Here is a 13,359-nt window from a genome sequence, read left to right as displayed (position 1 = left end):
CTAAAGTTATGAAGTAACGATGGAATTATTTGTAGACGATCATTTCGCAGACTGGAATGTTGAATTGTTTGAGGATGATACTAGAGAAATTGAAATATTATTAAGTTACGGTTTTTTACGAACTCATGTATTTTCACGATCTAAATTGTTGATGAAAAGTATTTTTTACAGCCTACCCCTATTCATTCTAAATTGAACACTCACTACAACTTTTGAATTGTACTTTGTATCGTTTCAATCCACTCTACATTTAAAAGGCTTTAAAATGTTTTAGCCTTAGGGAAGGTACAAACCATTACATTATTTTCCCCCAACACTAGTAGCGGACTAAATGCTACTTCGACTTTTGTATATCTTTTTTTGTGACACATTTCAAATAGTAGATAAATCTCCCTGGATTGGGTGTCGCGTAGCACATTTTACAGATTTGTTTGGCAATTGTAAACACTCAAAATTACTTTCATCTTTTTTCCGAGATGTGAATATTTGAAATTGTGATATAGGTGTGAAAACATGAATGTAGGATAAGGTAGTATTTTCTTCGATTAATTATTAAACCTTTTACTGTCTTTGCTTTGTTTCTCGTGAGGAATAGGAATGAGTTCAAAATAATAGAGGGATCTGTAAAATTTTCAATTTCGCTCAGTTGGCTGCAAATTTATTGATAACTATGAAATTTATTCACAATATAACAACGTTCCGTGAAATTTTTTTCAGCAAATGTTTTCAAAAGTAGAACTTTGTGAGCTTTCATATCAGCTTAAACTTCTGCTGGTTGAAAAACATCAGAAACTCCAGCCAATCAATTTATTTTCTTGTGTGAAGGCTTGTTTAGAAATTATTCTATTACTATTTCATCATTTTTATAATGATTTCCAATGGAATAGTGTCCTGCCCTAATTAGATGAGGTAGAGTGAAAAGGCCATGAATCTACCTCGCTAACACTTTGATCTACCCTACCCACCCCAAAATACACAGTTCCTTCCACAATATATATCATAAATGAAGGACTGTTAGGAGTATCAAATAATTCCTACTGGAAAACTGAGGAACTGGAATGATTTTAGTAGAAGCGTTCATAATACTTATCCTCACGACAAAAGTAGTAACATTAACTAACCCTTGTGATGTTGATTTTTTTAACATTGTGGTTTTATTCTGTATATTGAAATTTTATTTTATTTGTATCTTTATTTAGTTATCTTCATGTTTGTTTCTCAGTTTATACAAGCTTTGTCTACAAATTTGGACAATTTTTTGACAATAAAGTATTTCTCTCTCTCTCTCTGCCTCCCTCGAAATTTTTTTTACGAAATAAACTCAACTTTCGCGAAAAAAAGTTAATAGAGGGGGCATATTGTTACGAACAAGTTCGCGAAATGGATCTTTTTGCCGGCCCTGATGGGCTAAAATGGAATTTAAAATTTCGGCGAAGGCGCAGTTTTTTTATACATTGCGGAATTGATCTCAATTTTTTTTGCAAACGGTTTACTTACATTGTTTCTTTTGAACCAATTTCTATTTATTCATATATTTTCTTCAAGTTTGGAGAGTTCTTTTGGAATATTCGGTATTCATATATAAGGAATTTTGTGGCGACATTTAAAATGAAAAGTCGCAGTAAACTTAACTTACTTAACTGCATGAATTTTAGAAAATCGCAAAAAAAATTGAAAAATTCAAAGTAGCTGATCTCACCCTACCTAAACAGATAAAATTTCTTAAAAAATTCTGATTACATTTTTGTCATAATCAAAATAGTTTGATCAATACTTTAGAGCTATCATATTTGCATCTATTTCCTCAAATTCTGGCCAATGCTCGAATCCATCAATACGAACAGCTGTTATTTGTTGGTCAAGGGGCAGCTAAATCTATTCGAAATTATTTCTGAGACACTATTGCTTTGATATTTATGTAACTCCTAACTTGTAACAACTAATTTGTGGCTCCATTTTTTGGGTTTTCGAGGATTGTATTGTCTTAATTTGTTCATCTACTGAAATACTCTCACCCATGGGTACACTAGAAAATTCATTATTCACATGGTCTATGATTATACGCAATTTGAACAGTAGATCTCTAGCAAGATCATTAAGTTGTAATATGTTAGTGTTATCGTTGAAATGAAGAATTGATCGAATGGCTTCAAACTTGTCGATTCCTATAGCTGCTTTCACTAATGCTAATGCTCGAAACACGTGCCACAGATGAAAATATGTATTTTTGCAGCAAATTTAGGGAAAGTGTTATTAGGGTCTTTCTGTACTGAATATAATATAGACTGTTGTACTATTACGTTCATCAAATCATCAGCAAAACAGTATTTGAAAAAATTATATGGATACTGTAACTGTAACAAATCATTGGGAATATTTGAATTTCCTTCAATTTTTTTATGATTGTCTGAAATTCTGAAAGATCCTTTTCTCCAACGAATTCACTCCTCTAATGCTTTCTTTCTATTAATTGTCGGTTTTGAAGGAATTGATTTTGCAGAAATACGTGATTTTGGAGGAATATTTGATTTTTGTTATGCAGAAATTTTTGATACAGGATCCTCTGAAATCGCATCTGAAGACCTAGAAGGGCTAGGGAAATCAAATGGAATTTCTGACGTGCTAGGAATGTCAGCTGCAACTTTCGAAGGGCTAGGAAAACAATTTGAAACTTTGAAATGCTAGACAAGTCAGCTGGAACCTTTTAAGTGTAATCTTCTATTCAATTTTGGATTTCAATTGAAATTTCAATCATTTCATCATCTGAATCGTTCAGGAATTGTGATAATTCATCTCCACTTCCGTGAAGCATATGTAATAAGCGAAAAGCATCTTTACTGTCTTCGGAATTTTTATAGTGTTCCATCTAAAGACAAGAAAATTTTGTAATATAGAATTTTCATTATGAATATATCCACACATTTTTATATAACTGCATTGCATTATGTATCAAATGCGATATCACGTAAATAATGAATTTTTATAAACTTCTTGATCATAAACGGTAACACTGAATATATAAAATCAAACTACATACCTTAAATACCAGAAAAATAATTTTTGATCACTTCTACGATTTTGCACAGCAGAAATTATTCTTAAAAGCACTTCAAAAAACCGGTACATCACAACATACGTAATTGTGCACATCTTCTGTCATAGAAATAAATGATGGTAAAATTCTATATTATCTTCTAATACATGATGTCTTAGCCGCACAACACAATGAAATTCTCACACAAGCCGACAGATGTCAGTGGCAGTATTATAAATGCGATGTATTATATACGATACGCGATGAAGTTAGAGGTTAAGTGATAGTGATAAGTGAGGAAAAAAAAATAATTGATAAAATTGATGATTGTACGATAAGTGTATAACTTTTATGAAGACAATTTAGTGTCAACATTGGATATAGTTTAGAACAAGCTGCCTACGTACCTTAGTAATGACTTTTAATAATGTTTATAGACGTTTAGGTATGGATACTTATCAAGAATTAAGAGGAAATAATATGTAGTGTATTTGGAGGCTGAGTTAATAATTCTTGAAATTATGTCTCAAATACGCTTTGTTGAAGCGAGTATTTTATTATTTTCCTATTAGAACATTTCCCTGTCTGTCTTGCTTTTCAAATTACGTTGCTTGTTTTTTATAAACATCATATTCTTTGAGTATGAATATAACTACTATAACTCTACCAAAAAACTACGCGTCTTTATGCAATCGGTTATAGGTTATCGGATAAGGTTGAGTATGAATTAAATAGATCAAATCTAGCGCAATATTTTTAGAAAACTTAACTGACGAAATTGTTTGTTTTTTTTATGAGAAAAAATCGTTAAATGTGTCTCTAGCTACATGTGTATGGTATAAGTGATATTTGTTGTGAAGAAGATAATGACGATGCGACAGCAGATGCAGATAACAAATTTTTTTTTTCAGAGCCCCCTTCTAAAAGACGTAATGTGTTCACTCCAGAGCCACATATAACCAGGTGAGACATATATACACAAATTTTTAGCGGTAGAGTGAATCTGTATGGATATCCCAATATCAGAAATTAGAAACAAAACTTGTTTCAAAAAATGACATGAAATTGAGATATCATTTCGAAAGGTCAATGAAAAAACATTTGAAATAAGCTCATTCCAAATGCAATTAAACTTTGTGCTTAAATATCTTGTAAATTTAGTAAAATTATTTATTTATGTCAATATGGCGTTTTTCTGATGATTGCAACGAAAATAATTGTGACCCTATTTTATAGTTTTTTGGAGTTTATACCGTCAAAAATCAAATTTTTTTTCCTCGCCAAAATTGGTTCAATTTCTTTTTTACAGTTCGGATGAAATATATTTCAAAATCATTACTTCACATTAATAAAATATTTTATTTGGAATTTGTAACTATTAACTTACTCCCACTTTGTAAACAAGGGCTAGTTAACCCCAAACTTTGCCGCTTTTTTCAATTTATATCGCATGTTCTGTAACAGTTATTTTTGAAAGTTTTGTTTCAGATAAAGTTTTCAGGTTTTACTTCCTCAATTTTTTCTAGGCGAATAAAATATTTTTTACTTATCACAATATAAGCAATGCTGTCATTACTAATGCCATTAGAAGTTAGAAAGAGTTATATTACACACCTCTACTTACCGCCCTCATTTCCCGCCCGCAGTTCTCTCTCCATAAAATATTGTGATCGTTAAAATTTTTCCCATCTATTCTAGATGATTATTTCTTATGTTTTAAAATATAGCACATTGACAAATCTTATAATACCTATTCAATGGCAAACAATAAAAACCAACAATGAATCAAAATACAACAAACTTTTTCTTCTTGGCGTGACGTATCAAGTTTCCTTGACATTGGCGATCAGCGTGGCAAAACTTTCTCTATCTTGAGCTCGTCTAAATAACTGTCCTGCTTCTCTTATCCCAGTCCATTCTCTAATATTCTTCAACCAAGAGGCTTGTTTCGTTCTAATTTCTCTACGACCTTCAACTTTACTCATCATAATCAACTGGAGTATACTAAACCGACTACCACGCATTATGTGTCCCAAATAAGCAAGATTCCTGCATTTAATTTTATCCACCAACTCACGAACCGCATTTGCTCTGTTAAAGACTGCATCGTTTGTTTGCATACCACGGTATCTTTAGCCACATTTCAAAAGCCTCTAAGAGAATAATGGTAGATATTTTTAAAGTCCATGCTTCGGCACCATATAAGAGAACTGATCATATGTAACATTTGATCATCAGTGTCCGGATTTGAAATTTTCAAATTATAATTAGAGAATAGTGATCTCATTTTAAAAAAATGTTGTACCAGCTACGTCTATTCTACATTTTATTTCCTTATCGGGATCCCGTTGATCAGTAATGTAGCAGCCAACATCAGGAATGGAGAAACTACGGCCCGCGGGCCGTCTTCTGCCCGCAAATCGTTGAAATCCGGCCAGCAACCATCAAAAAGTACAGCTTTCTTATTATCAGAAATTACATCCTTTTCAATTGACAGTAATGGTAGTGCACGTCGCCCATGAAACAGCATGTTTATATTTTTCCCTAATATTTTTCTGTCGTCTTCTTTGCTCTATTAAGTCTAGGATATTGTCAATCATTCGTTGTTGTTTTTTTGTCTTAGACTCGTTTTAATGTGTTTTTCTATTAACTTCGAAATGTGATCTAAAATAATTCCAGATTTCTGTACTGTCAACTTCATGTTTTATTTGCCTCTTTGGATGTAAATATCGTTTTCAATTTGTGTTTTATTGTTCTCTGCGATATCCAGTTTCAATTTTATTGGACGTTTTTGTACTTTTTTGAGCTTGATTTTAATATCGGCTATCAGAGGATTATGACGCAATGTCTGCACCAGGATGTTGTTACTTTCCTGACACCATTTTTCTCTTGTTTACTAGAATATAGTCAATCTGGGTTCTAATTATGTGAGGTATGTTATCTCATGGTTCTTTACATGTACAATAAATTACTTATTGAAATTAATGGTTGAAATTGAATTATTATAAGCGTTTATAGAAAAATATTTAGGCCAGTACCAGCGCTGGAGTTTCCAACTGCGAACTACTTGCAATAGCTTCAGAAGACATGGCACATTGGGACAGCATATTGGCAGTTTTGGTTTTATTCTCCATTGGAGTATCCACATAACCTTCAGCCACAGTATTAGATTTTTATCCTCCCATCCTTTTAAATTGGAGTACAATTGCACTGCTGTTGGTAAGTAGCGTAGCGGCGGTTCTTCTTGTAAAGCCTTTCGAGTCCACTAAATATAAGAGAGTAGCAATTTTTTTGGAAAAAATTGGCTATTGTATTGTGTCCAATTGGATTTCTTTCTATTCCTTCTCTAAGCTGAACAAATCCATCAATTTCTATGTTTTATCTTCATGTATTCTTGAATTATTTTCACCCATACTGGATCAATAATGATTATTGATCTACTTGTTTGTGTTTTGGAATCTTTGATTTCAACCGAATTTTTTTTTAAGGAAGCAAAATATAACATTTTCATTTCCACTAATTCGTCCGTCCGATAGGCTCAAGATCATAGATCATATCTAACCTTGACGGTTTGCATCTTGGTAAACTAAATCTAATCTCTTGATAGTAATGAAATTCTCCCCACCTCGGTGTGTAATATACTATTGGATGTTTCCGACTTTTATATTGTTTTTCTTCTCGTGATAATTGCATATAATGTTCCGGTACGTCTTGAATTTTTAATCTAGAAGTCCTATTTCATGCTGCCTTGATTGTAGTTTCTATTTTTTTTTTCATTTCCCTGGTTGCTTGTTTATTCCCAATTTATCTTTTTTCTTAATTCTGGAAAAAGCTTTCGCGTGCTACAACTTTTATGTGGCAATTTTTTAATTCATAGTAAGGTCAATCATTCGGATTTATGTAAGTACTTATGTACTGAATTTATAATACAATTGTGGGTGAGGTGGAAATATTGATTGAGATCAATAATGCAAATAAATGGAACTAAAACTACAGCCAAAACCAATCAAACAATGTCTATACTTGGAAAAAGATTAGATAATACTACGAAAAAGATTTTTCAGGAAATAATATGAAAAAGTCTCCAGTCAATACCGGGTCTGATAATTTTTAATATAATTGTCATAAGGCCGTTAGACATCATGCAATACAACGTGCAATTCTTGATCTCTTGATCAAAAGCGTGAGCGAATGAAGTTCAACAGTCTAGTTACTTCTTTATAGCTCATTTCACTTAACATTATTATTTTTAAATTGGTTTAAACTGGTCAAAAATATTAAAAAAAATTTAAAATTACCAATTTGTTTGGTTTAATTATGTATGTTTTGTTAGTGGCAGTCATCATACTTTGGTAAGAGACGTGTCAAACGACGTCCAATATTAATCTATGGAATATTTTGACTTATAATTTTTGCACGTTCTTTTGCACCATGTCAAGCTGTCTATAGGAATTGAGATACGAAAGTGATCTTAGAAATAAATTTTTCGTTTATCCATTTGTTCAAAAGCTTACATTTTTTTCAAAAATTCCATAATAAAAACGCATGCAACTTATGCCATGAGAATTATATAATACCAGCTTTTATCCGCGGCCTCGCTTGCATCGAATCCATTAAATAAGTATCAGAAATCATAGAAATATATCAATATGATCACTTAAATTTTATTGCTTGGTTGGTATTATCGATTTTTATAAATTACTACATACAATGATGTTTCAAAACATGCTTTATTGAAATACAATAACAAATGTTAAAATATAATTTCCTGCAAGCTACGACAAGTGCTATCGTTTTTCCGGTTCCTCCTGGTGCGTCGAGAAAGAAGAGTCCACCATTGCCGGAATCTATTCTATGTAAAACTTGATGGAAAACATAATTTTGCTCTGGAAGTAATTGAGTGACTAATTCTGTCACTTTATGTTGTAGTCCTATGATATCATAATCTAGCTCTCGTGCAATTTCATTATTATTGACATTTTTTATTCATTGAGCCAATAACAATTAGAGGATCATTGTGATATTCCATTGTAGGGTCATATTGAAATCCAGTATCATTAAATACGGACCACTCCTAACACATGAAATTTCGAGAACGCGTGGTATCTATTTCTGCTCGAACAATTCTCCTAGCCTGTGACTGTTCTGGCGTTTCTATCGCTCTTCTAGCTTCCCGCTGCTGAGCATATCTTTATAAACGACTTTGGGTCTGAAGAGGTGTTTTAGCAGCTCTCAAATCACTTTGTTGCCTTGCTTGCTAATGTCTTCTCAGCTCTGCATTAACCAAAGATTCTTGATTTCGTGCAACTTGTGCTGCACGAGCCCGTGACAAATTTCTAGATAATGTAGATTCACGCTTCCGAGACATACGCTTTCAGTGGCAGACAATTCCAAACAGCTGAAACTATAGTCAATTGAATTGGGTGTTTGAACTTCATTACTGTATGCTAGATTGCGCTGAAGTAGCAAAATGATAATGTTTGTTGACAAATTTCTTTTTATTTCTGTAAAAAATATTTTTTTATATAAAAAGTATATCATGTTATTTCTAGTACCTCCCAGATTATGTGTACAAAGTTTCATGATGATTCGTCACCCATAGAGGAAAGTTCTAAGGGCACAAGCTTGACCCGGCCTTGGCCCTTGCCAATTTTTAAGTAAAACATTACTTACCAGACTGGTTACCAGACTTTGTCATATGTTACAACCTTACTTTCACCAAAAACTAGTTAGAACTATTAGACTAGAGTAGAAATTCTTAGCATCTTAGCACAGCGCACTGTTCAATACAGTTACTGAGCATGAGGGATCGTAACTGAAGTTGAATTCCGAGAAAAAACGATAAACATGAATGTAGAAATGCAAAATGGCGAAAATTTTTTGAAAGCAATTCCAATTTCTAAATTTTTCACACGATACCTTTTTCCTATTTTTCCATGTTTTTGGTAGTGATATATATCTCTAAATAATAATTTTCCATTAAAAAAAGTATATCAACATTTTTAATTCGAAAGTTTCCAAAGGTATGCTAAACTTAACCTACATTTAAAAATGCCATCTTGCCTTCTGGATGGTAATTGTGTTCTCCATTTCATAGGACTAAAACGGATTTCAGCTGTGATAAACGTTCAATTTCACTTGATGAATAAGTCTACTCCAATTTACAAAAACTTATGAATAATGGAATGTTTCCAAGAAACAGTATTTCCATACAAAGGACTTTCTTTTATGAACTGAACAATATTTTTGTGTACTTAAATAGAAACTGAGATTGTCGTGAAATATGTAATATGAACCAGGTAGAAACTTTCATTTATTGAATGGGGATATATTCAATTTCATGGATCAAAGTGAATACAGAAATTGAAATAACAGGAAAAAACCTCTCCAAAAGCCATTTCCATATATTTTGTTGAACTTAGACATAACGTCCTGTCAAGTACGTTCAAGGCTCGAAAATAGTTTGTTAAAACTATTAATTTTTATTTTATTGAAAAACAAACCAGCAGTATATTTACATCTCTACTTCCAGCACTTTTAGATAATTCAAATACCCAAATTCATACTCTTATCTAGACTTGTTCCTATGTTACTTCGAATATTATTCCTGACAGGCACATGAAAGTTTTTTTGCTTCACTCACTTCCCTTAAATTAAACCATGTAATTATTGCTTGAACTTAGTTGCCACCCTTCATACTTAGTCTTGTGCAATCATCATTTTTATTTGAATTATTGGTCGCAATAGATATTTTACACCTATACCTTTGTAAAATATAAAACCGGTCTAATATCAGTATGCAGTATCTTATACTCAGTAGATACATCAAAACGATTGATGAGTTGGTCAAAAATTAATATTTCACAATATCTTCTTCATAATATCAGAATATTACAATTATGTTCTTTTTGGGAAATCGAAGATTAGACCCAAACACTGATTTATACTCTGTATGAATGTAAAAAGCAAATTGTTTTGTATTATTTATATGAAATACTTTCACGAATTTCGTGGACAGATGAGGCTACTTTTCATAGTAATGGTAGAGAAAGTCGCTATAATATGCACTACTGGTCCGAAACGAATTCCCGTTGGATGCAGGAGATCCAACATCCGAGTCGTTGGTCCGTAAATGTGTGGTATGGGATTCTGGACGAACAAATAACTGGGCCATTTGTTTAATGGTTATTGAGCAGAGATATTTAGACTTTCCAAGAAACTAATTACCACTTCTTTCAAAAGTGATGATTCGTAATTATAAATATAAATACACCTGAAAAAGTGAAAATAAGGAAATTTATCAACCAAATATATATTTCTTGAATTTCTTAGACCTTTTATATATATTTATCTTTCTAAATCTTTTTGATTGTAGGTCTCTTCTGTTTTAAAATTAGTTTTATAATTTTTGGAAAACAAATAAAAATTTGACGTTTGGACCACTTTCAGTCTTTATCAAAATATGGATATTGACACTAACAAGTTGAGTATTCAAATTAATAAATAGAATTTGACATTTCGATCTGTTGCGCTCTAATTTTAAATCGGAAGAGACCTGAAATCAAGACGATATCGGTATAATAGATATAGATAAATCTTATTGGGAACGTGGTAATGAAACACCAAAGTGAACTAAGTTTAATATATTTTCCAAGCTTTCGAATACTTATGTATTCATTGTCTGGGAAATAATTAATTAAGATTTTAGGTGGATGGATTTAGGTGGTATTAAACCTATGAATTTGAAATATATATATAATATACAACATACTTCAAATATGAAAATGAAATATCCAAAAAAATTAATGCTTGTGCTATGGGAGCTTCCGTTTCAAGTGTTATAGCACAATTAGTGATGGAAGATTTTGAGAAAACTGTCCTAAGCAAACTTGATATAAATATTGCATGTAGATGCTTGCATTACTGTCGTATGAAATAATCAAATTAAAGACACATCAAAAATTCAAATCTTATCATAGAAAACTTCATTCTACAACATTCTACTACATTCGAAGTTGACGAAATAATAGAATAAATGTTTTTGATATCACATTATATGAAATTACAAATAACATAAGAACAGAATGGTATACAAAACCAACTTGGTCTCCAAGATATTTGAACTTCAATTCCTATGTCACAAAAAAGATCAGTGATAATAAGTTTGGCTGATAGATCTATTCAACTATCAGATTCCCAATTTATATGCTCAGCAATTCAAAAAGCAAAAACTGTATGGAAAGAAAATAATTACCGGAAAAAAAGGGAAGATAACATATTCAAGAAAAGGAGAAACAGATACTGCAATCAATTAAAAATCCAAGCAGAAACGAAGCATCAAAAAATTCTTCTCAACAAATATCGAATTAATACAATAAATATGATATTAGTATAAGTCATAAAAGACATAATACATTATCCAAATATTTCACTAAGTTAGTATCTAAAACACCATAGACCAAACAAGTGAAATTATAATTATATTGAGTGCCTTGTACTAATTGTGACGCATATACAATACGTCTACATAGGGCAGACATCTCAGTATTTAGAAAATAGACTAAAAGCTCATCAATACGATAAAAAAAATAAAATTGCTTCAGTGAACCATGAAATATCGAAAAACATAACTTCAATTATGAAGATTAATTAAAAAATTGTTAGGATGGAATCGAATATACGAAAAAGAAAATTTTTAGAAATGGTCGCATTCATAATAATGAAAAAGCTATAAATGATAAAAAAAAATTCTAAATGTTTTTGATTTCGTAATTTCAGATAAAAATTGACGTTTCGACTAATCGGAACAAACAAGAAAATCGAGAGGTTAAAATATGATTGGACATTACACATACAAAAATAAATTTCTATTTCGAAAATATAACCATACCAAAATTTGTTGTCATCCAAATAAACATGAAATACAAATACAAAAGATATACTAGAAATACAAAATTACTTCATTATTGTTGCCTACGGTAAGTAAATGAAAGAAAACGTTTCGATTTTGCAACTTTCAACTAATCAAAACTGGAATCGAACATGGAATATTTGATGAAAATATAACAGGTAGATTGACATATTGAATATTGTACTTGTCATCCAAAGCTGGTCGAAGATAGTAATTACCTTTTTAGTTTGATTAATGTGGATTTAAACGTGTTCAGGCATATCTCATAAATATATATAATAACTAAACTTTTTAATTCATCTCATTTGAACTTTCCACACTGCGTAAGATCAAATCAAAGGAATTATAAAACATGTTCAAAGGCACTAGATAAGCATGAAGACATAATTATGATCAATCATAAATTCTAGGAGATATCCTTGAAACTAAACAATGTGATGGAGACGATCTATCTGAGAAATGGAGATGATCTTCAACGATATTATGAAATTAGTTAATGCAATCTTTAGGTAAGATTTGTAGAGACAATTCACACTAAACTGGAAAGAAGTGGCTTTTGAAATACTTGGAAAGAAGAAAGAATGAGAAAATTATGGAAATTTAGATTTTCATACAAAAATAACTCTTCGAATAAAATGATATATTGTCATTCTTGGAAATGACCACGAACTGAGTGATGCAAAAAATAGTTTAATAATAAGGTACCAATTTATTCTTAATTTTGACGTATAAATCTCCTTTCGTACAGTAGTAAACTGAAGTTCCAAGTGAAGTTACTGCCTACATATTCTTTTAAAATCTTCTAGTAACATATAAAAGATTTAGTAATTATATATTAAGCTGGTTAATATTTCAATATAGAGGGATAGTTACTGACGTTCAAAGAGATTACGAAAGTGGTGTAATTGATTGGTTTTGTGTTCAAGCGAGGGATATTAATCGTTTTCTTTTAGAAAACTGAATAAAGTTGGTAACCTGGATCGTTGCCCAAACTGCGGGAGTCATGGTTATTACAATGCAGTGCCAGCGGCTCTGTATTATGGATCATAATCATTTTTCAATCAAATGAAGCTAACTGTGAGTATAGTACTTCTTGAAGTATATATCTCTCTGTTGAATCTCATGGGGCTTATGACGTTTATTATAACTACTCATTTAATAATGATAGTAGTTCAATTTGTGTCATTGTGAATAAAAACGAAAGATTATATTCATATTTACATGACTTTCATAATTAGTTGTCTTTGCATATTTTTTCATCACACATTCTCTTACTATGACTTTTCTCCTGGTTGGAGCATTGCATATAGTTAAGTAGAAAGAATGACAACTTTATGTGACACGGCATTAATGGGTCCTAATACGATTTATTTTAGTTGAAAAACAAAATTCCATAGCTGAACTATCACATTAT

General features: G+C 31.3%; 1 protein-coding gene across 1 annotated transcript in view; it reads left to right on the top strand.

The window, feature by feature from the left end:
* The window catches only part of LOC130446916 (connectin-like), a 475,789-nt gene that overhangs the window by 56,897 nt on the left and 405,533 nt on the right, over positions 1-13,359 (top strand). The window contains exon 2 of the mRNA XM_056783437.1: positions 3,946-3,997. The gene's annotated coding sequence lies outside the window, so the exon portion shown is untranslated. The remainder of the gene's footprint in view (positions 1-3,945; positions 3,998-13,359) is intronic.

Source organism: Diorhabda sublineata, chromosome 7, assembly GCF_026230105.1.
Source record: "Diorhabda sublineata isolate icDioSubl1.1 chromosome 7, icDioSubl1.1, whole genome shotgun sequence".
In the NCBI taxonomy this organism is placed as follows: Eukaryota; Metazoa; Arthropoda; class Insecta; order Coleoptera; family Chrysomelidae; genus Diorhabda; species Diorhabda sublineata.
The sequence above is the reverse complement of the archived record's forward strand: the minus strand, read 5'-3'. Positions and strand labels throughout refer to the sequence as shown.